Raw genomic sequence first — 21792 nt, 5'->3', positions numbered from 1 at the left:
GGTCCTTAAATAAATTGTATTGTATTGTAAAAACACTCGCAATTGTTCTCTGCTGCTTCTTGATATGCTGTTCCTTTCTGATAGAAACATATCTTAAGGGATTGGACAGGCTTGATGCTCCCAATGTTGGGGAGTCCAGAACCAGGGTTGCAGTTTAAGAATAAGGGGTAGGCCATTTAGAAACATAGAAACATAGAAAATAGGTGCAGGAGTAGGCCATTCGGCCCTTCGAGCCAGCACCCGCCATTTAATATGATCATGGCTGATCATCCAATTCAGTATCCTGTATCTGCCTTCTCTCCATACCCCCTGATCCCTTTAGCCACAAGGGCCACATCTAACTCCAATCTAACTCCAATGAACTGGCCTCAACTACCTTCTGCGGCAGAGAATTCCAGAGATTCACCACTCTCTGTGTGAAAAAAGTTTTCCTCATCCCGGTCGTAAAAGATTTCCCCCTTATCCTTAAACTATGACCCCTTGTTCTGGACTTCCCCAACATTGGGAACAATCTTCCTGCATCTAGCCTGTCCAACCCCTTAAGAATTTTGTCAGTTTCTATAAGATCCCCCCTCAATCTTCTAAATTCTAGCGAGTACAAACCGAGTCTATCCAGTCTTTCTTCATATGAAAGTCCTGATATCTCAGGAATCAGTCTGGTGAACCTTCTCTGTTCTCCCTCTATGGCAAGAATGTCTTTCCTCAGATTAGGAGACCAAAACTGTACGCAATACTCCAGGTGTGGTCTCACCAAGACCCTGTACAACTGCAGTAGAACCTCCCTGCTCCTATACTCAAATCCTTTTGCTATGAATGCTAAGATACCATTCGCCTTCTTCACTGCCTGCTTCACCTGCATGCCTACTTTTAATGACTGGTGTACCATGACACCCAGGTCTCGTTGCATCTCCCCTTTCCTAATCGGCCACCATTCAGATAATAATCTACTTTCCTGTTTTTGCCACCAAAGTGGATAACCTCACATTTATCCACATTATACTGCATCTGCCATGCATTTGCCCACTCACCCAGCCTATCCAAGTCACCTTGCAGCCTCCTAGCATCCTCCTCACAGCTAACACTGCCCCCCAGCTTCGTGTCATCCGCAAACTTGGAGATGTTGCATTCAATTCCCTCGTCCAAATCATTAATATATATCATAATTAGCTGGGGTCCCAGAACTGAGCCTTGCGGCACCCCACTAGTCACTGCCTGCCATTGTGAAAAGGACCCGTTCACTCCTACTCTTTGCTTCCTGTCTGCCAGCCAGTTCTCTATCCACATCAATACTGAACCCCCAATACCGTGTGCTTTAACTTTGTATACTAGTCTCTTATGTGGGACCTTGTCGAATGCCTTCTGAAAGTCCAGATATAACACATCCACTGGTTCTCCCTTATGCACTCTACTAGTTACATCCTCGGACTGAGGACTGAGATGAGGAAAAACTTTTTCACATAGAGATTTGTGAATCTGTGGGATACAGAAGGCAGTGGAGGCCAATTCACTGGATGTTTTCAAGAGAGAGTTAGATATAGATAGCTCTTAGGGCTAATGGAATAATAAATGATAATAATAATATATTTTATTGTTATTGCACATAGGTGCAACGAGATTTGGTATGCAGCTTCCATCCGATCGTCATAACTTAAACAACTAATAAAATTTAGATACCCCGAGAAACATGATTTATAAAAAAAAAAATAGAACAGTAAAACAGACTAAAGTGCAAATATGTCTGTGCCGGGTCGATGTGCGTGAATACAGTTCATGGGGGTGGGGGCACTCAGCAGGGCCGGTTCAGAGTCAAGGAATACGGGGAGAAAGCAGGAACGGGGTACTGATTTTGGATGATCAGCCAATACAATACAATACAATACAATACAAATTTATTGTCATTTGAGCCCCAGTGAGACTCAAACGAAATGTTGTTTCCACAGCCATACAAACAAAGACAATGTCCTACAGACATACACACAATTAAATTCACACAAACATCCATCACAGTGAAGCCACTGTGATGGAAGGCAAAGTCTTTTCTCTCCCCTGTTCTCAATTTCTCTCCCGATGTCCAAGCCCCCAGGCGGGTGATGATAAGTCCCACGGCCATAGCCATGATCATATAGCTGGCTCGAAGGGCTGAATGGCCTATTTTCTATGTTTCTATGTTTCCCAAGATTACATCACAAGGAATCCCGGCTGGCATTGCACTGTGTGTGCGGCGTTTGGCTGATGTGTATGCAGTAGTTAAACTATTGCTGGAGCAAGTCGTAGCAAACAGCTCAACCCTTGCCGATCGCACCTGCCAACCATCTGCAAGCAGCAAGGGTCAACGTTACTCCGTTACACGAAGCAAAGCTATGACAGGTGCATCGTACCCAGCAAGGCATGGGGGTGAAAGCAATGAGCCCATTAGTTGTTTGGAAGAGATCATAGTCATAAAGCATAGAAACAGGCCTTTCGGCCCACCATGTCCATGCTGAACCGATGTCCACCTGACCACCTCTGTGCTCCCTGTATAGTGTTCTATAACACTGGGAGCTAGGACTGCCTCTGTAGATATCTCCCTGTGGTCAGCCTCAGCTCACACTGCCTGGCAACGGGTTTAAACTAAATTAAATAAATTTTAAATATCTTAACTGTTTGCCCATTTTATTGGATTAAAGGACGACCCTTTGTTTATTGGTATTGGTATTAGTTTATTATTGCTTACATGCACAGCACACTTGCCAGGCAATTATGTCCACAACTGCAATGGATTTAATAAAATGCAGCATAAAATAAGCACTAGTCAAACAGCCAGATTGCTTGTCAGTGCTGTTTATTTCCATGTATTTTCCAAATAGAAAAATCAATGGTTCCTGTTCCACGGTTGGGTCATGTACCACAGGGCTCCGTAAATCAGAGACCAACTCATTGCTGGAGTAGGGCAGGTTACAAGATGCAGGCGTGGACCTTGGGATCAGAGCTGGGTGTCCATGGGGCAGTGAAGGGAGGCAAGACCTCCCCACAGGGATCAGAGGAAATACAGTGGCTTTCCCCAAGGGTGCTGCTGAGATTGGTGGGAGGGTGATAGCAATGGGGCTGGGTGCCAAATGCACACTCCTATAATGTGGTAGATATTTGTTGGAAAGGATTCGTAAAGGAAGGCAGGTAAACAGAGCCAGGTTACACAAGAGGTGTCCGAAGGAACTGCAGATGCTGGTTGGACACAAAAAGCTGGAGTAACGCAGAGGGTCAGGATGAAGAAGGGCCTTGACCAGAAACGTCACCTATTCCTTTTCTCCAGAGATGCCTGACCTGCTGAGTGTACTCCAGCTTTTTGTGTCAGTCCATGTTACACAAGAGACTGATTCAGGGTCTCAACCCAAAACATCGACCATCCTATTGTCTCCATGTATGCTGCTTGACCTGCTGAGTTCCCCCATCAGATCAGTTTTAGGACTTGGTTACAGATCTAGTTGTTCTGGGCGGAGAGCTGAAGGCTTCCTTGTCTTTGTGTCCCGTTGACTGGGGGAAGGGAGTGTCTGTATTGCCTTTGTAGGTAAGTAGTCAGTAAACAGGAGCAGGAGCAGGAGCAGACCACTCAGCTTTCCAAGCCGACCCCACCATTCAACATAATCAATAATGATCATCCACACATTCCTGCCTCCTCTTTTGATCCTTTTAATGTTAAGAAATACAGGGAAGCACAGTGGCACAGCGGTAGAGTTGCTGCCTCACAACTTTACAGATCTGGGGTTGATCCTCTCAATGGGTGTTGTCTGTACGGAGTTTGCACGTTCTCTCGGTGACCGCATGGGTTTATTCCGGCTGCTCCAGTTTCCTCCCACTTTCCAAAGACGTCCAGGTTTGTAGGTTAATTGGCCTTCTGTAAATTGTAAATTTTCCTTCGTTTGTCGGATAGTTAGTGTACGGGACGATCGCTGGTCAGAATGGACTCAATGGGCCGAAGGGCCTGTTTCCATACTGTATCTCTAAAGTCTAAAAGTCCTTCTGCACCTATTGATTTAGTGCCCCTATTCTCTGTGGCCTACAGGGTCACCACTCTGAATCAAGACATTTCTCCGAATTTCGGTTGTCAAAGGGGAGATTCCGAGTCCTGAGACTGTGATTCCTGGACTCTGCATAACACCAGGAACATCCTCCCTGCAGCTGGTGTGTCTGGTCCCATAAGTGTGTTATAGGTTTCTATTTGATCTCCTTTCACTCTTCTAAACTCCAGTCACTGTAGGCCCAATCTCTCCTCATCCTCCATAAGAACCTTTGTTTAAGAACTCCACTCCCCTCTCTGGGTTCTACAGCCCTTGCTGCTTTATCTGTGGTCCAAAAACAAAATACCATAGATGGTGTAAATCCGAGAAAAAAAATAACCCGGAAAATGCTGGAAATGCTCATCAGGTCGGGCAGTATCTGTGTAGAGAGAAAGAGAGTTAACATTTCATGAAGAAGTCCATGACGTTTCATTCATCTTGCTTATGGTTGTCTTCCTCAATGGTCCCTTGAAAGTGAGTAAAGACTACCTCTCCTTTGCTACTCACCAATGAAGGATTTCAGACTTTCTAATAGACATTGGGGAGACTTCTTAGCAACTGATTTGAAGTTGGTGACTTTCTACATTGGCACTTGTTGGTGGATAACGAGGGAAAGAGATAGAGCTACTGGGACGGGAAATGAGGGTGTTCCTCCTCACCTCCAGCAACCACCTTTTCTCTCCCACCATTTTGCAAACTTCCTGACAGCACCTCTGATAAACCATCTGCCTTCCCATCAAAAGTTAACACTTCCTTTATATTAAAAAAAATTACCTAGCCACCCCCCACCCCAGAGGTTAACTTTCAAAAAAGGTTCTAACATTTGACCCTATTTTACCAGTACCAGTACCAGTCTCGCGGGCTGATCAGTCTGAAGACATTTCTCCTAATTTCGGTTGCCCCGACCTGAAACGTCATCCATTCCTTCTCTCTAGAGATGCTGACTGTCCTGCTGAGTTACTCCAGCATTTTGTGTCTGTCTTACATTATTTATCTATTTCAGTGGCAGAATTAAAATCTTGTTGATGTTTCTGATGTATGTATTTAAATTCATTGGCAGTTCTCCAAAGACTTACAGGTTTGTAGGTTAATTGGCTTATGCATATTGTAAATTGTCCCTAGTGTGCAGGATAGTGCTGGAGCAGAGGGTGATCGCTGCTCGGTGTGGACTCGGTGGGCCAAAGGGCCCATTTCCACGCTGTATCTCTAAAGACTATATCTCTAAAGTCTGTATCTCTAAAGTCAATCCCTGCTTCTTAAGTTGCGACTATTATCCATTCATTGGAATCAAATGCTTCAATGCCATGGCTTGTTGATTTGTCCGCACATGAGACGTGGTCGTTGCTGGCAATGCTGATGTCTATTGTGTGATTACCTCTGAACTGAGGGGGCAGCTGATAGTCCACCACACTGGTGGAAATGGGGTCACATATAGACCAGAACAGGTAGATTTCCTCTCCTGAACGACACTAGTGAATCAGATCTGTTTTAATCCATGCTTAACATTACTGAGAGTAGCTTTTTCTTCAAAAACCCCTAATTAATTTTATTATTTGAAGTTAAATTCCCCCACTGCAGTGTTGGGATTGGAACGCATATCTCAGAATCAATGGTCCAGAACTCTGGCTGCTTTCCCAGACACTTAGCGGCTATGCTGCTGTACTCTTAATGTGCAGTTCATACAAGCCAGACAGTGTAGAAGAGAACTTCGAGGCCATTGACTCTCTCTCTTTGTCAAATGTCATCCAATGTGGGAGCAGGATTAGTATTCAAGCCCTCTCTCCTCTCTGCCATTCACCGAGATTGTAACTAACCTTTTACGTGAACGCCATTTTCCTTCACAAACCCTGCCATTTGATTCCATTAACATCTTGAATATACTAAGGGATCGAGTTTCCACAGCCCGGTGGGGAGAGAGTTTCAAAGGCTCACAACCTTTGGCTGAAGACACAATCCCCATTGAGAGAGTGTGGGGCCCAATTCTAGACTTCTCATACAGGGTACACGGTGCATCTTTCCTGCCAAGCACCAGATGAATTCTGTACAATTTAACAAGGTCACCTAGCATTCCACTAAACTCATGATAGTACGGGCCCAGAATGCTTAACAAAGTAACTCAGTTCAAGCAGCATCCCTGAATGAATGAATGATACTATATTATCAAACGTGGCCTGAAGAAGGGCCTCGGCCCGAAACGTCACCTATTCCTTCTGTCCATAGATGCTGCCTCACCCATTGAGTTTCTCCAGCATTTCTTTGTCTACCTTTGATTTTTCCAGCATCTGCAGTTCTTTCTTAAACAACTGTCACAGTGAAATCCTTTGTGTTACAAGCACAAAGTATGCAAAGAGTCGCCACATATAGGGTGTCGACAAAATTACGTGTTCAATGTAGTCCCCAGTTGTCCCACATTGTTCTCTGCTCCCGCCCGCCCCCACCCGCTCCTTCCCCCCTGCCACCGGGTCCCACATTGTTCTCTGCTCCCGCCGCCCGCCCCCAATGCCAGGTCCCTCTTTGTAAAGCATGGATATGCAACATAGTAGATCAGGACCCTTCTCCAGACTGATTGTGGGGGGGGGGGGGGGGGGGGGGGGGGGGGGGGGGGAGAGAGAAAGCTGGAAGGGAGGATGAGCAGGGCAAAGCCTGGTGACTGATAGGTGGATACAATTGGGAGCGCATGATATTCCGGGCTTGTGGCAGGCAGTGCTTATTCCTGGTCACAGAATTTCCGATTACATCTACGAAGCCGGTTACATTCTCTCACTGGAGCAATGTAGAATGATCATCTCTGGTTTTGAAAACCTTATTCTCCTGGAGGGCAGGCGTGGAAACAGCTTTGATGGGTCTCAAAGTCCAAATGTCAAAGTTGGTGTTGCAAGGTTTTGTGTTCCCAGTTATGACCTTGTGCCTAATAATACCCTGAAATGCTGTTCTGCTTCTTTGTAACCTCTCCCTCACCCACTGATACACTCACAGAGCATGAGTCACTGGTCTGTTTGAGTCTCTATCTGCCAGAGCTGGTTGTGACTGCAGTTTGTGATTAAGTGATAATGCGGTCTTCTTTCAATGTGTGATCAGTTGTTGATACACGAAGCAAGGTAACCCTATTTAAGAATGGGACTTGGTTACGGTATGGCTGGAAGGATAACATGGAGGAACAGACTTGCACCTACGTTTCTGTCCTTTGCACTCTCACATCGTCCATACAGATACATAGAAACATAGAAACATAGAAAATAGGTGCAGGAGTAGGCCATTCGGCCCTTCGAGCCTGCACCGCCATTCAATATGATCATGGCTGATCATCCAACTTAGTATCCTGTACCTGCCTTCTCTCCATACCCCCTGATCCCTTTAGCCACAAGGGCCACATCTAACTCCCTCCTAAATTATATCTTCTGTGGCAGAGAGTTCCAGAGATTTACCACTCTCCGTGTGAAAAGTGTTTTTCTCATCTCGGTCCTAAAGGATTTCCCCTTTATCCTTAAACTGTGACCCCTTGTCCTGGACTTCCCAACATCGGGAACAATCTTCCTGCATCTAGCCTGTCCAACCCCTTAAGAATTTTGTAAGTTTCTATAAGATCCCCCCTCAATCCTCTAAATTCTAGCAAGTACAAGCCGAGTCTATCCAGTCTTTCTTCATATGGACTGACATCCCAGGAATCAGTCTGGTGAATCTTCTCTGTGCTCCCTCTATGGCAAGAATGTCCTTCCTCAGATTTGGAGACCAAAACTGTACGCAATACTCCAGGTGTGGTCTCACCAAGACCCTGTACAACTGCAGTAGAACCTCCCTGCTCCTATACTCAAATCCTTTTGCTACACAGGCAGCATGATCCTGCTGACAGCTGTGAGATGCAAAATCTGATACTTTGTTAGTGTTGTGTAAATGTTGGCCAGGACATGAAGGCAAAACTCTTCCCAGATTCTCCTGACCTCTGTTCTAAAGGGCAGACCCTGTGTACTGAGGCTGTGACATTAAGAATGGAGGGGGAGAGAGAAAACGGGGAATTGTAGACCAGTTAACCTTACATCGATAGTGGGGAAGAGATTAGCTCGGAAAATTAGAGCACATGGTATTGGGGGTAGGGTATTGACATGGATAGAGAATTGGTTGGCAGACGGGAATGGCAGGCAGTGACTAGTGGGGTGCTGCAAGGCTTGGTGCTTGGACCCCAGCTATTTACAATATATGTTAACGATTTAGACGAGAGAATTAAATGGGACATCTCCAGGTTTGCGGATGACACAAAGCTGGGTGGCAGTGTGAGCTGTGATGAGGATGCTATGAGACTGCAGGGTGACTTGGATAGGTTGGGCAGATGCATGGCAGACGCAGTATAATGCGGATAAATGTGAGGTTATCCATTTTGGTGGCAAGAACAGGAAGGCAGATTATTATCTGAATGGTGTCAGATTAGGAAAAGGGGAAGTGCAACGAGACCTGGGTGTGCTTGTAGAAACATAGAAACATAGAAATTAGGTGCAGGAGTAGGCCATTCGGCCCTTCAAGCCTGCACCGCCATTCAATATGATCATGGCTGATCATCCAACTCAGTATCCCGTACCTGCCTTCTCTCCATACCCCCTGATCCCCTTAGCCACAAGGGCCACATCTAACTCCCTCTTAAATATAGTCAATGAACTGGCCTCAACTACCCTCTGTGGCAGAGAGTTCCAGAGATTCACAACTCTCTGTGTGAAAAAAGTTCTTCTCATCTCAGTTTTAAAGGATTTCTCCCTTATCCTTAAGCTGTGACCCCTTGTCCTGGACTTCCCTAACATCGGAACCAATCTTGTACATCAGTCACTGAAAGTAAGCATGCAGGTATAGCAGGCAGTGAAGAAAGCTAATGGTATGTTGGACTTCATTGTGAGAGGATTTGAGTTTAGGAGCAAGGAGGTCCTACTGCCGTTGTACAGGGCCCTGGTGAGACCACACCTGGAGTATTGTGTGCAATTTTGGTCTCCTAATTTGAGGAAGGACATTCTTGCTATTGAGGGAGTGCAGCATAGGTTCATCAGGTTAATTCCCGGGATGGCGGGACTGACATATGATGAAGGAATGGGTCAATTGAGCTTGTATTCACTGGAATTTAGAAGGGTGAGAGGGGATCTTATAGAAACATAAAATTCTTAAAGGATTGGACAGGCTAGATGCAGGAAAAATGTTCCCGATGTTGGGGGAGTCCAGAACCAGGTGTCACTGTTTAAGAATAAGGGGTAGGCCATTTAGGACTGAGATGAGGGAACATTTTTTTCACCCAGAGAGTTGTGAATCTGTGGAATTCTCTGCCATAGATGACAGTGGAGGCCAATTCACCGGATGTTTTCAAGAGAGCGTTAGATTTAGCGCTTAGGGCCAAAGGAATCAAGGGATATGGGGAAAAAGCAGGAATGAGATACTGATTTTAGATGATCAGCCATGATCATATTGAATGGCGGTGCTGGCTCGAAGGGCCGATTGGCCTACTTCTGCACCTATTTTTCTATGTTTCTAGTCTATTCGATCTGCTTCTGGTATTATTATTATTAGTTATACTAAAGATGAGGGTGGCGTACATTAAGTTTGCATTTGCAATTCCTCAGAGGTGAGATTAAACAAATCTACCCATTTTATCCTGTTTGTCAGTTTATCAGGTGAAATCCCATGGCCCTAAGGTTTTGTGAGTATTAATTCTGCTGTTCCCCAGCAGTTAGACATTGCCAGACTTCGCCAGAATTTGAAATTTTCAGTGGAATCCTTGACTTGGTCCATCCTTAAAGTGGATGTCAACCATTGTAAACCCTCCATATAATGCAGCATCCTCTGCCACACGCACCCACACGCACCCACACGCACCCACACGCACCCACACGCACCCACACCAGTAACATGAATACACCATTATCCGACATTCAGACTGTGAGGTGCATGCTGCTTGCACAGCAAGAACCCCAGACTCTGAATGTGTAAGATTAAGACACATCCCAGTTTCTGGCACATGCCCATCACTTGGAGACCCCTGCACTCCCACATAGTCCCATCCATCCTTCCCTGACTTGTATTGATCGGCACCACCTTTGGACTCAGTGGACCTACAGGCTAGAGGGAGGCAGTATGGGGACAGGATAATGGAGATAATGGATGGCTACAGCATGTTGGGTCAGACACAATATGCTGGAGTAACTCAGCGGGTCAAGCAGTATCTCTGGAGAAAAGGAATAGATGACATTTAGCGTAGAGACCATTTCAGCATTTCTCCGTCAACCCGAAACATCGGCCATTCCTTCTCTCCAGAGATGCTGCCTGACTCGCTGAGTTACTCCAGTATTTTGTGTCCATCTTTGGTGTAAACCAGCATCTGCGGTTCCTCTTTACACAGCATGTTGGGGAAGGCAGGAGCAGGCCCTCGTTATTGCCCTAATCAGTCAATGGGCGAGAGATCGGGATGGGTCTGGGAGACCAAAAGCAAAAAAAAAACACAGATGCAGAAAGTCTGAAATAAACACAGAGAATGTTGGAGATATTCAGCAGGTCAGGCAGCACCTGTAGAGAGAGGAGCAAGGAAGAAGGGTCTCGACCCAAAACGTCACCCATTCCTTCTCTCCAGACATGCTGCCTGGCCCCCTGAGTTACTCCAGCATTTTGTGTCTACTTTCGAGAGAGGGGCAAGGCTGACCTTGCAGATGAATGATGTTACATCAGGAGAAGCAGCTCGTTTTGTGTGAGAGGGTGGAAGATGCATCCAAGGGAATCGAGTGACACATTTACTGTCAGTGCTGTCTAGGAGAGGGAGGTGAATGCTTGTTATTCCCATCTGATCTGTCTGGAGATAGTGTAAATAGACAGAGGTGGAGGGAAATTGCTGGGACTGCGAGGTGCAGAACACAGCACAGTGAAAAGACAAAGTGAGTGCTGAAACCATTCAGTCAGAATCTGTGAAGAGAGAACACTGGTGTCCATGTTACTGGTCTATCAGAACTGGTGGGTGTGGACCCAAACAGGAAAGGCTGGTTTAAATGAACTGACTTGAATTACTTAGACAGGTACATGGATAGGACAAGTTTGGAGGGATATGGACCAAGCACAGCAGGTGGGATTAGTGTAGCTGGGACATGTTGGTTGGTGTGGGGAAGTTGGGCTGAAGGGCCTGTTTCCACACCGTTTCACTCTATGACTCTATGGATCATATTCAGAGTGGTGAGATCTCTGCTTTTATTATTGTTCATGAACGATCAACATTTCAGAATCTTTAACTCTGTTTATCAGAGGCTGAACCCATTGAATCAGAGCCTGAGGCCATTAACTAATCAGAACCAACCAGGCATTAAAGAGGGAGACAGGCCATTCGGCCCATTGAGCCTGTGGCAACCATTAGCCATTCATTAATACCAAGCTGTCCCATTGTATTCTTCCCATCAGCTCTCCCCATGTTCCACCACACACATGGGCATTCACAGTGGCCAATTAACCCACTGGTCCACAGGTCTTTGGGAATAAACCGACATGGGTACTGTCTGAGCCACGGGTCACAGAGGTCAGGGGTTGGGGGGGTCAGGCTCGCTGCCGGGTTAACTGGGGAATGCGTGCGTGCCGGGCCGTGCCGAATAGGGTATCCACCCCCGGCTCGGTAAGTGAGAGAAATCCCGGTTGTGATCACTGTCCCTGGCATTCTATGTACCTTGGGTGTGCCGCAGATTGTTCCAGTTGAATTAGTTTCTGCAGGCATTGGGAGCATTTTGTTTTGCAAAGGAATGTCTTGCTGTATTGTACCACCTGCATTCCAAACGAGTGGTAGGGCCGGTGAGAGAACATTGAGTCCTTGTTTCTGTTTGGCAGCTACAAGGCACCAAACTCACCCAGGTCTTGAAGCAGACAGTTCGGCCCTCAGGAGAGGCAGGTGACAGGGCCTCACATCCGCACTACTCCACGGCTGAAGCCATTTGTCCTGCATTCCCAATGGATCTATCAGTGACGGGATTGTGCTGGTGGCTTTGGTCCCTCCATCGCGAGAAAGTCTACTCTGTAGCCATCCCTGTCAAACACTCTACGGGTCTTTTCCAAAGACATGCGATTTGGTGTTAAATCGGCCTCTGGAAATTGCCCCTAGTGTGCGGGATAGTGGTAGAATCTGAAGGGAAGTGTTGAGAATGTGGAGAAAAAAAATGGAATGTGTATGATTAGTGTAAATGGGACATAAGGTCATGTGATAGGAGCAGAATTAGGCTATTCGGCCCACCATTCAATCATGGCTGATCTATATCTCCCTCCTAACCCCCTTCTCCTGTCTTCTCCCCGTAACCTCTGACACCCGTACTAATCAAAAATCTATCTATATATCCCTGCCTTAAAAATATCCATTGACCTGTTCTTGGTGGATGATGGTCAGTGTGGATTCGATGGGCTGAAGGACCTGTTTTCATGCTGTATCTCTCTATGAGCCGTATCCCTGCGGGTGGTCACCAAGGTGGTAAACTAACTACAGTGAGGCTGGGTTGGCCTGTCCCATGCTCCACTCTGCGAGGATCAGATTTGACAAGGCAGTTTCAAGTAGACAAAATGTGTAGGAAGGAACTGCAGATGCTGGTTTATACCGAAGATAGACACAAAATGCTAGCTTCAAGATTCAAGGTTCAAGAGAGTTTATTGTCATGTGTCCGAGATAGGACAATGAAGTTCTTATTTTGCTTCAGCACAACAGAATATGGTAGGCATGACTAATACAGAACAGATCAGTGTGTGTAAATACCATTATATAAATATATACACACATGAATAAATAAACAGATAAAATGAAAATAAACAGATAATGGGCTATGAATGTTCAGAGTTTTGTATGAGTTGAGTTTAATAGCCTGGTGGCAGTGGGGAAGTAGCTATTCCTGAACCTGGACGTTGCAGTCTTCAGGCTCCTGTATCTTCTACCTGAAGGTAGCGGGGAGATGAGTGTGTGGCCAGGATGGTGTGGGTCCTTGATGATGCTACCAGCCTTTTTGAGGCAGCAACTGCAATAGATCCCCTCGATGGTAAGGAGGTCAGAGCTGATGACGGACTGGGCAGTGTTTACTCCTTTTTGTAGTCTTTTCCGCTCCTGGGCGCTCAAGTTGCCGAACCAAGCCACGATGCAACTGGTCAGCATGCTCCCTACTGTGCACCTGTCGAAGTTAGAGAGAGTCCTCCTTGACATACCGACTCTCCGTAATCTTCTCAAGAAGTAGAGGCACTGATGTGCTTTCTTTATAATTGCATCAGTGTTCTTGGACCAGGATTAACACAGGCAGCATGACCCATTGAGTTAGTCCAGTATATTGTGTCTATCTTCATTTTCAAGTAGATGTCTGCTATCACAAAGGCCCTAATTTAGTTTAATTTGGAGATACAGAGCAGAAACAGGCCCTGCAGACCACTGAGCCCGCACTGACCAGCGAGCCCCGCACATTAACACACTAGGGACAATTATACATTTATACCAAGCCAATTAACCTACAAACCTGTGTGCCTTTGGCCCTAATGGAGACATAATGGGGCCACAACCAAACTGGAGGAACAGCACCTCATATTCTGCTCGGGTAGCTCATAACACAATGGCATGAACATTGAATTCTCAAATCTCCGGTAACCAGCCCCCCTCTACCCAGCTCCCCACCTCCCCTGCCTATGCACACCTTTCTTTCCACTCTTCCACCCTTGTCACCCAGTTGCTATTCTCTCCACCATTCACTCATCTGTCACCTCTCCCTCTCACTCTTGTCCTTTCTCCCCCCTCTCACCGTCCAATTTCATTCCACCCATTATCCTATCATGCTCCGCCTTCCTTCTTGTGTGCAATCGGGTGACACCCTTCTGTCAGCTATTTTAAAATCAACTCCTTAAAAGGAAAGAGTCATCTAGGCCAGCACGGTGGCACAGCGGTAGAGTAGCTGCCTTCCAGTGCCAGACATCTGGGTTTGATTCTGACTACGAGTGCTGTCTGTACGAAGTTTGTACATTCTCCCCGTGACCTGTGTGGGTTTCCACCAGGATCTTCGGTTTCCACCGACCCTCCAAAGACGTACAGGTTTGTAGATTAATTGGCTTGGACATATTGTAAATTGTCTCCAGTGTGTGTAGGATAGTGTTAGTATACGGGGATCGCTGGTCGGCACGGACCGAAGGGCCTGATTCCGCACTGTATCTCTAAACTAAACTAAACAAAATGTATCGAATTACACAATTGCACCCTTTTCTCTCCACTTCATCTGCAGCCTCAGTAACCATCTCCACCCATCTGCCCATCAGTCATCCTCACCTGGATTCACCTATCACTTGCCTCAGCCCTAAACACGAGGATAACTACATTCTTCTCCTCTGATGCGATTGTGTGATGTCCCTCTGTCAGCTATTTCAAAATCAGCTCCTTAAAAGGAAAGTGTCCTTGTACTTATTGCTTGTCATGAGTTCAAAGTCATGGGCATTCTTTTCATTATTGTTCCCAGTCTGGCAACCAGCCAACCCTCCCTGCCCTGTGGGAATGTGGGAGATGAGGTCCAAAATCACAGACGTCATGGTGCATGGACCTGTTTCAATGATGCACGACTCTATGGCTCTATGAACTTCCCTCAAGTTTCACTATTCACCTACACACCTCGAGCTACTTACAACCATCAATTTACCCACCAACCTACGTGTCTTTGGGATGTGGGTGGAAACTGGAGTACCCAGAGGAAATCCACGTGGTCAGAGGGAGAACTTACTGTATAAAACTCCATATTCAGTGTCAGGATTGAACCCAGGTCTCTGGCACTGGGAGGCAGCAGCTCAACTGGGCATCTTACAGGTCTGAGCTAGGAGCAGGAATAGGCCGCAAGCTGTCCAATGTCATGGCTTGACTAGGTGAAGGTTGTACTATAGAAGCATCCAGACCTAGACAGACGACGTGGGATGAACTGAGACAGGCAATCCTTCATCACAGCATATTTCTGGCATGACTGGAATTGGTTAAGAGGCATGTGGAGTATTTGCGGAGGAGCCTATTCACCATTTACCTTTATGGTGAAGTACAATTATGTTAGCAAATGAAAGTTATGTCAGTTTAAGTCACGTTGCTATGAGCTCCAGGCAATATTTAGATTTGTGAATATTAGCTTAAGATAATGAGGAGATCTTTCATCCAGCTGAACTTTACCCTTGACACGTTCTTCCAGAATTCATTCCATCGAGTCTGGAAACAATGCAGCAAGATACATTGAACAGGAACACCCACATTCTTGGTAACGACTGCATTCCTGAAACTAGCTTTCAGGTGGTGTCCTGTGGCGAAGAGCCACGCATACTCCAATGTGAAACATCATCATCACACAAATTACACCTACAGTGAATTTAATTCTCTAATAATACGATGTAAACTGCTCTTTAGAGTTTCTATATTCCGATGATAAAGAGATGATTGTTACTTAATAACAGAGCTGCTTACTGCTACAATTAGCTACTAATTCAATATCCAAAGACCCAATTTACAATTTAAAATGAAACTTATACCCTGTAAATTTAAGTTGAAACGTTCTACTTTCTCTTCCGTGGTCCTTTGTTACATATTCTACACCAGGCGAAACACTAATTAGCTGAGTTGACATGTGGAAAGCTTTAGATGGTAGGGAGAAATCGGTTGGGCAGACGAATGGCGATTTAATCCGAAGATAATTAACATAATACATTTGGGACAAACGATAATGCAATAATTGGGAGGATATTTAGTGGTGTGGGGATACAGAGGGATCGCAGAGTGCGTGCCCATAGATCCTTGAAGTTAGCAGATCAGCAAGGTGGCTAAAAAGGCACTTGGGATGCGCTGCCTTATTAGCCGAGGCTTGGAATAGAAGAGGAGGATGATTCTGTTGGACATGTCCAGAGCACAGCTTGAGTTCTGTGTACAGTGCCGGTCCCCACAATACAGGGGAGTGTGAGAGCATGGGATAAAGAGCCCTGGGGAGCTTAAAGTGAGCGTGTGATACAGGGGCCTGGTGAGTGTGGCATTCACAGCCCTGCTGAGTTTAAAGGAAGTGTGAGATATGAGGCTTTGGTATGTTTAAAGTAGTGTGGTATATGGGTCCCGGTGAGATTTTTGTGAGTGTGGGAAATGGGGCTCTTGTGAGTTTAAAGCGGGTGAGGGGTATGAGTCCAGGTGAGTTTAATGGGAGTGTGGGATATGGAGATCTGGTGAGCTTAAGAGGAGACTAGCAATGTCATGTGGTTGGCCAGATGCTGAAGCATTGGGATTTCCAAGCAGTAGGATAACAGTTTATCGGAGTTTCATTGTCGTAACGTTCTGCTGTTGTGGATGGAGAGTTGAATGAATGACCATTGCGCGTATTTGGTGAAGCCCACAGAGACCTTTGCTCCAAGCTACTTACATTACCTTCCCTGAGGTAGATGTTTTTTTTAATAATATTTATTTTATTAGAAGCAATTGTACAAGGAGAAAGCAATCGACATAACAATTAAACAATTTTCGTACTGCTTCAATTTTAACATTTTATAATCTAATAACTAAATCGGAATAAAAAGGAAAAGGAAAAAAGGGAAAGAAAGAAGAAAAGAAAAAGAAAAGAAAGAATTTCGAAAAAGACACGAAAAAGAAAAATGAACTAACGAAGAAGTGAAAGAAGTGGAGATATATCCCACTACCCTTCCCCACGCCCGCTCACCCGACCCTAGCGTCGGTTTTGAGTTTGTGTTCAACCATTATGTTGTTGAAGAAATTCAATGAAAGGAGACCAAATTTTGGAAAATTGATCTGGTTTGTCAGTCAAGACAAGCCTTATTTTTTCTAGATGTAGTGTCTCGGTCATTTCTGTAATCCACATCTTCAGTGTGGGGACTGTTATCTTTTTCCAGAATTTAAGTATACTTTTTTTTCGCAGTTATTAAACCATAGTCAAGGAAGCGTCTTTGAGATATCGTTAAATTAGGGCAGCCCTCTGACATTCCTAATATTATTAATTTTGAATCTGACTCCAATTGAATTTTAAGTGTTTTAGAAATGATATTGAATATTCCCGTCCAGAAGTTTTGTATTTTTATACAGGATACAAAAGAATGAGTTAGGGTGGCTTCTTGAAAGTGACATTTATCACAGAGAGGAGAGACAGTTGGGAAGATCTTGTTCAATTTGGTCTTTGAGTAGTATAACCTATACAACACTTTCAGTTGTATCAGGCAATGCCTGGCATTTAAAGAACAATAGTGTATGTATTGTAGGCTTTCCTCCCATATATCTTTCGAAATGGGTAAACCCAGCTCGTCGTCCCATACTCGCCTATAAATCTCAGAGTGTGGGGTGTCAATATTTAGAAGAGTGTTATAAATGTAAGATATCAACTTAATTGTATTGCCATGTCTATTCAAACAATCTTCTAATATATCTGGACCCATAAGAGAACAGTCTTGTGTACAAGAAGGAACTGCAGATGCTGGAAGATCGAAGGTACACAAAATTGCTGGAGAAACTCAGCGGGTGCAGCAGCATCTATGGAGTCCTGTGTATATGTTTTCACGTAATCTCGGATTTGAAGATATCTAAAAAAATTATTGGCCTTCAAGTGATATTTCTCCTGTAGTTCTTGAAAAGAAGAGAGAGTCCCCTTCTTATAGAGGTCTCCCACAGTATTGATTCCCAGGTTCTTCCATTGAACAAACACCACATCTAAAGCAGACCGTTTAAGCGAGGGATTATATGCAATAGGAAGGAGAGACATATTTCTCAATTTAAGACTGAATTTCAGCTGTTTCCAGATATGGATAGTACTGTGTATTATCGGGTTTTGCTCATACATTGACATTCAAATGTATTGGAGATAGGAGGATCGAGCCTATACAAAAAGGCAACCAATCTTTCATCTCCATTTTTAACTAATTTACATGTTGACATGTATCGTCTAACCAGAAAGTAATATTTTTAATATTAATTGCCCAGTAGTAAAAAAGAAAATTAGGTAGAGCCAATCCTCCATTTTCTTGGGATTTGCACAAATGTCTTTTGTGTATTCTGTGGGTTTTGTAGTCCCAAATAAAGTTAGTGACAATATAGTCAATTAAAAAAAAAAAGCTTCTAGGGAGATGTTTAATCTACCAATAAGGGAGATATGAAGTGTTTTCCAAAATTGGATGTAGGCATACAGTTTAGTGATTAATGGTGGGAAGTTTATTTTAAACAAAGAGGAATACTTTCTAGTCACGTAAATTCCAAGATATCTGAACTTTTCAGTAACGATTCTGAAAGGAAATTGTTGGAGTTGTTCTTTTCTTGGCATGATTTCACTTTTATTCCAATTTATTCTATATCCAGAAAAATAACCAAATTGTTCTATAATGTTTTGAACATTTGGAGTGCTAACTTGGGGATTAGTAACGTATAAAAGTACATCATCTGCATATAATGAAATTTTATTGGAGGGATATTTGGTATTATATTCATAAATACCTGAATGGGACCTGATACTCTCGATAAGAGGTTCTATGGCTCAAGCAAATAACATTGGAGAAAGAGCACATCCTTGTCTGTTACCCTTAGATAAATAAAATTTAGGTGAAAGCATTTGATTTGTCCCCCTGAGGTAGATGTTGCCATTGGTGATGTCAGATGATGGGTGGAGGTGTTGTGGGGGATTTCAATATGCAGATAGACTGGGAAAATCAGTTGGTATTAATCCCTAGGAGAAGTAATTTGTACAGTGCCTACGTGATGGTTTCTTAGAGCAGGTAATTGAACCGACAAGGGAAAAGTCAATTCTAGATTTGGTATTGTGTAATGAACCAGATTTGATTAGGGATCTTAAGGTAAAGGACCCACTAGGAGGCAGTGACCATAATGTGATAAAATTCAATCTGTAGTTTTATTGGGAGAAGATGAAATCAGATGTGTCGATATTACTGTTGAGAAAATAGTGACTGCAGAGGCAGGAGAGAGGAGCTGGCTAATGTTGATTTGAAAGGGACCCAAGTAGGAATGACGGTGGAACAGCAATGGCAGGAATTTCTGGGAATAATTTGAGCGACACAGGATCATTTCTTTACAAAGAGGAAGAAAGATTCTAAGGGGAGAACGAGGTGACCGTGGCTGACAAGGGAAGTCAAGGACAGTATAAAACTAAAAGAGAAGGCATATAACATTGTAAAGATTAGTGGGAAGCTAGAGGATTGGTGAACTTTAAGAAAAAAACTACAGAAGGTAACAAGGCAACATGGTGAGGAAAGATGAAATATGAAAGTAAGCCAGCTAATAATATCATAAAGGATAGCAAGAGTTTCTTCAGTTATATAAAGAGTAGGAAAGAGGCAAGAGTGGACGTTGGACTGCTGGAAAATGGTGCTGGAGAAGTGATAGTGGGGAATGTAGATATGGCTGATGAATTGAATGTTTTTTGCATCAGTTTTCACAGTAGAAGACCCCAGTAACGTGCCTGAAATTCAAGTGTCAGGGGATGGAAGTTAGTGGAGTGGCTAATTATTACTAAGGAGAAGGTGCTTGGGAAGCTGAAAGGGCTGAAGGTAGATAGGTCACCTGGACCAGATGGACTGTACACTAGGGTTCTGAAAGAGGTGGTGGAGGGATTGACATTGATCTTTCAACAATCACTAGAGTCTGGAGTGGTTGTAGACGATTGGAAAATTGCCAATATTGCCCTGCTGTTCAAGAAAGAAGTGAAGTACAAGGTTGGTTTCCTTGATTTTAGTGGTTGAAAGAATAAATTATTAATTATTATTGATAACTAAGTCCATTATTAATGATGGGATTTCTGAGTACTTGGAAGCACATGATAAAATAGGCCAAAGTCCAAATGGTTTGTATTAGGAGAGTCTAGGACCAGAGGCCATAGCTTCAGAATAAAAGGGCATACCTTTTGAAGGAATTTATTTAGTCAGAGGGTGGTGAATCTGTGGAATTCATTGCTACAGATGGTTGCGGAGGCCAAGGCATTGGGAATTTGTAAGGTGGAGATTCTTGATTAGTAAAGGTGTCAAGGAGTTATGGGGAGATGGCAGGAGAATGGGGTAGACTTGATGGGCCGGATGGCCTAATTCTGCTCCTATAATTTATGAACCTATGAACTCATGACAGAAGGAGACGCTCGATTATAACAAGAAGATGTTGACATGCCAGGAACTGGTTGTGCACTCAGGAAATGTTGTTTGACTTGGAAGTTTGCATTTTGCATGTGGGCTGGTTTAATGCTAATACTGTATCATTAACCCAGCAGAGAAAAAAAAGTTAAAGCCTGTGGCGAGAGAATGAGAATCGAGCGTCACTGTGCATCATCATTCCACAGTTCATGACCGCTGCTGTGAAGCCGTGGCCAAACCAAACAAGTTTCCAGCCTGCATTCACTGGACAATTTACTGCAAAACCAAACATTCCATTGAGAACTTGTGCAAAGGATTTCAGAGTTAGAACAGTGTGTCTATGCTGGTCTCTTCTAAGGAGGAGATCAAATAAATAATAAGGGTGTATGGGATGGTTGAAAATTAACGCAGTTAAAACCAGTTAGCTGCTCCTTAATGCTGAAACAGCTGGATATGTAGGCTTTACAGAAAGCAAGCAACTAAGATTTATTAACATGGATACACTGGCTGGAGTTTATGTATTTCCCCCAAATATGTTCGAGAGGACTCCATATCAGGGTGAGCCAGGCAATTAATTGGCAAGTGAAAAGTTACCAAAACAGAAATAAAAACTCGGAAATCTGGATGGAGAGGGAGAGAAAGGGAGAGAGATAGACGGGGATTGGTAAAGAGAGGGAAAGAGAGAGGAAGAGAGGAGGAGAGGGAGGAAGAGAATTCTTTACATAAGCCAATTAACTTACAAACCTGTACGTCCTTGGAATGTGTGTACCACCACTTGACACTAATGTTGTTCTTACACTTACAAATGCTCAAACAAATTCATACATGTGCACATGTACTCACACTCACACACACATCCAAAGACATGTTCCCCATCCCATGTGCCAACACGTTAATTCACACACAGCCCAACTCTTGCACTTGTGATGCAACTTCACAGTCTCTGTTGCACAGGTGCACATGCACATGAACATGTGCTCATATAAACTCACCTGCAGATACATTCACCCATTCACACAGCCACACACGCACTAACAGAATTAACCCACAACAGATCAGCTGCTTTAGACGATAGATGGACACAGTCTGCTGGAGCAACTCAGCGGGTCAGGCAGCATTTCTGGAGAAAAAGCATAGGTGGCCTTTCGGGTCGAGACCCTTCTTCAGATTGATTGTGGGAAGGGGACTGGAAGCAAGAAAAGACCTGGACAAATCAGGACTGGCAACAGATGACCTCAGGCAGGGTGGTTCCCTGATAGGCCAATTGTTAGCTCGGGATGGCGTGATCCCAAGAAGGATACATCGTCTGGAATGTTTTGTTTGCAGTTTAACTAAAGTCAAATAGTTGTGTTATTTATTGTCTTTGGACCCCATTCAGTTCTCAAGTAGATTGTTCAACACACACATATCAGCACACGTGAGGAAAACAGAAAAGCTGGGGAATCAAATCTGACCTGCAGGTAAATGTCTAAGGCTTTCTATGTTATTTAGTTCAGGGGAAAAAGTAGGATTTGATACTGGTTTAAAATCATTTTTCTAGGCATCCCATCATTTGTTTGTTTGGTTGTGTTGTTGAAGTCCAATAATTCATCCATGTTTGAGGAATTCTTCAAAGTCAAAATCAAGCAATCTGCCAATTTTGTTTTCCTGAGAATTGGACAGAAGCAACTTAGGA

At 44.2% G+C, this 21792-nt stretch overlaps 1 long non-coding RNA gene across 1 annotated transcript in view; it reads right to left on the bottom strand.

Annotated features, from left to right (window-relative positions):
* Nucleotides 1-3650: 3650 nt before the first annotated feature.
* LOC129702807 (uncharacterized) overlaps nt 3651-21792 on the bottom strand; it is a 32623-nt gene continuing 14481 nt past the window's right edge. Inside the window, exon 2 of the long non-coding RNA XR_008724442.1 lies at nt 3651-4413. This is a non-coding gene — a long non-coding RNA (uncharacterized LOC129702807). The remainder of the gene's footprint in view (nt 4414-21792) is intronic.

This window comes from Leucoraja erinacea, chromosome 13, assembly GCF_028641065.1.
Source record: "Leucoraja erinacea ecotype New England chromosome 13, Leri_hhj_1, whole genome shotgun sequence".
In the NCBI taxonomy this organism is placed as follows: Eukaryota; Metazoa; Chordata; class Chondrichthyes; order Rajiformes; family Rajidae; genus Leucoraja; species Leucoraja erinaceus.
Note: the sequence above shows the minus strand (reverse complement) of the source record. Positions and strands in the feature narration are given on the sequence as shown.